The following is a 3,326-nucleotide window of genomic DNA, read 5'->3' as shown; positions in this document are numbered from 1 at the left end:
GAGGATGGCATCGTTCCCCTCCCCCCCACCACAGCCCCCTGGAACTACCCCCAACCCCTTCTTGCCTCCCAGGAGTAGCAGGCACCTGCAGTTCCCTCTTTGTGTGCAATGCCTTCCAGGACCACTCATCCCAGACCCCCACCCACTTCTTTCTTCAATAGTCCCCACAAGTCCTGCAGGACCCCCTGCAATAGGCTCTGGGAAGAGGGAGGGACTGGCAGAGAAATAGCTTGTACCTAGAAGAGAAGGGGGGTAGGCCAGAGCAAGACCACCTTGTGCTAGAGAGCTGGGAAAGGATTGTCCCAGACACTTGCATATCTCATTTTGCCCTCTGTGCCTTTGATAAAGGATAATGGCATGGGGAAACCAAGAGACCTAGGAAGAATTCTAACTTAGGTGTGTGTGGCCCCAAAGTCCTTTTGTGTTTTTTGTTGTTGTTGTTTGTTTGTTTGAGACGGGGTCTCGCTCTGTCGCCCAGGCTGGAGTGCAATGGCACGATCTCGGCTCACTGCAACCTCCGCCTCCTGGGTTCAAGCTATTCTTCCACCTCAGCCTCCCGAGTAGCTGGGATTACAGGCACCCGCCATCAGGCATGGCTAATTTTTTTTTGTATTTTTGTAGAGACGGGGTTTCACCAAGTTGGCCAGGCTGGTCTCAAACTCCTGAACTCAGGTGATCCACCCACCTCAGCCTCCCAAAGTGCTGGGATTACAGGTGTGAGCCACCATGACTGGCTCCCAAAGTCCTTTTGACTCCACAGTACTGCTTCTGGGTTTCTGGAACAAAGACACACAGGATCAGACTAAACTGCAGGACAGATTTAAAGCTGGGCCCCTAAAAAATAGGGCTGGAGCTGCTTGTTAAATTCCTGTTGCCTCATCGCCCGGTGGGTCACTGTAGGCTGGGATGAGCTACAGGGTGGAGGCCGGGAGCTGCAGAGACTGAGCTGCCATCCTTGGGGAAGCATGCCCACCATCCCCACTACCTTGGAGGTAGTGTGTTCCAGGAGGTAGAAGCCAGCCTGGCTGGTTTCTGTCAGGGCCCTCGGGTGTCCTGCAGAGAGTGGCATGCTGGTCCTGGATCCCAGGGCCTGGTCAGCCTTCTGGCTGAGCAGAGGCTACTGGCCAAGCTTCCCTACCACTGCTCTGAGCCCCTGGTGGTCCTGTGCTCTCTAGCACATGTGGTGAGCAGAGCAGAGCTGGGAACACGCGGAGACTGCTGGAGGCCAGGGGGCCAAAGTTCAAGAGAGCAGAACAATGCCGAAGCACCATACCTATGGTTTCCGAGTGCCCCTAGCCCATGGGCAACTTCCATCCTTGGCTTCCTGCCACATCATGCTCCCCATTGGCCCTCCCTTGACACACTGTGGTTATGTAACAATGGTTGACCTCTGGTTTCTTTTAGAAGAAGAAAAAAAATTACATCCACAATTGTCACACCAGCCTAAGGAAAATTCCTGCTACTTAATACTGTCAGCCCACTGTTTACCTTACATGTCTCTCATGTAACCCTCACATTACTCTGAGATCATAGTTAATTATTCTCCTTTTTAGGAGAGGAAACGGAAGCACCGAGAGGCTTCCTCCATCAAAATGACACGAATGGCAAATTGCTGAGCTGGGAATGAAACCCAGGTAGAGGAAGGAAGCAATGAATGGAAAGAGGTGGCTCAGTTGGAATTAGTAGGCACTCAAATTGTGCAGTTTTTTTTTTCTGGCTTCTTGTAAGGGCAATAACTTTGTTTAATCCACTCAAACATTTATATGTAAGAGTAATTTAAAAACTTCAGTCTTCGCCGGGCACAGTGACTCATACCTGTAATCCCAGCACTTTGAGAGGCTGAGGCGAGCAGATCACTTGAAGTCAGAAGTTTGAAACCAACCTGGTCAACATGGCAAAACCCTGTCTCTACTACAAAATACAAAAATTAGCCAGGCGTGGTGGCGAACGCCTGTAATTCCAGCTACACGGGAGGCTGAGGCAGAAGAATCGCTTGAACCCAGGAGGTGAAGGTTGCAGTGAGCCTAGATCGCGCCATTGCACTCCAGCCTGGGCGACAGAGTGAGACTCCATCTCAAAAAAAAAAAAAAAAAGCAACAACAACAAAAACAAAAACAAAAAAGCTTCAGTCTTTGGCATTTCCTTGTCAAATTGGAACAGCTGCTCTGGACTGCAGGGTTCACGGAGGTGAGCAAAAGTAGCCAGTCGGAGGGCATCTGGCCAGCTGGCTGCGGAAAAGGTTTCAGCTCCGGACGGCTGAGCCCACCCTCAGCTCAAGAGGCTACGACCACAGGTTATCCCTTTCGATTTACCAGTTGTAGTCCAGCGCTGCTCTACTGGGGACCTGAATGCTGCCCTCCATTTTGCAAAGCCTTTCTACATCTTTCCATTATATGGAACCCCCAAACCACAACTGTAGCACTTTTATTTTAATTATTTTTATTATTTATTTATTTATGTATTTATCTCTTGAGGTGGCCTCGCTCTGTCACTCAGGTTGGAGTGCAGTGGAGCGATCACGGTTCAAGGCGCCTCGATCTCCGATCTCCGATCTCCGATCTCCGGGGCTCAGGCGATCCTCCCTCAGCCTACGGAGCTGGAGTTACAGGCGTGCGACGCCTCGCCCGGCTATTTTTTTTCCTTTTTGGGTAGAGACGGGGTCTTGCTATGTTGCCCAGACTGGTCTCCAACTCCTAGGCTCCAGCGATCCTCCCGCCTCGGCCTCCCAATGTGCTGCGAATACCCGCACACAGCCTATTTTTCTTTCTTTGAAAAGTAAATTCGAGGGTAAAGGGGGCGGGGTTGAGGCAGATGCCAGAATCTGTTCGCTTCAACCAAGCAGCCAGGCTGCCTGTCCAGAAAGCCCGCACTCCGTTTCCTTAGGAAAACGAAGTTAAGGCTCCCATTCCCCTAGCTAACAACGTCAGAACAGAGGACAGTTTTTAGATTTCAGGGATCTTAAATAGATTGGCAGTTCCTGGAGAATAAACATCCTTTGCTTTTCACCTGCACACTTTTGCCTCAGGCAACCCCTTCCCGCTTCCAAAGCCCATTTCTTCCAAGCTTTCCGCCCGAGAAAACAAGTGAGCCCTTCTCATTGGCCAGATTCCCTGTCAATCTCTCCGCTATGCCGCCGAGTGGTGCCTTTTGAAACCGCTCTAGTCCCGCCTCCCTAACCTGATTGGCTTATTCAAACAAACCCCGGCCAACTCAGCGGTTCATAGGTGGATATAAAAGACAAGCTACGATTGGTTCTTCTGGACGGAGACAGTGAGAGCGAGTCAGGGATTGGCTGGTCTGCTTCGGGCGGGCTAAAGGAAGGTTCA

The sequence above is a fragment of the Hylobates moloch genome, unplaced genomic scaffold (assembly GCF_009828535.3).
Source record: "Hylobates moloch isolate HMO894 unplaced genomic scaffold, HMol_V3 SCAFFOLD_10, whole genome shotgun sequence".
NCBI classification, from domain to species: domain Eukaryota; kingdom Metazoa; phylum Chordata; class Mammalia; order Primates; family Hylobatidae; genus Hylobates; species Hylobates moloch.
Note: the sequence above shows the minus strand (reverse complement) of the source record.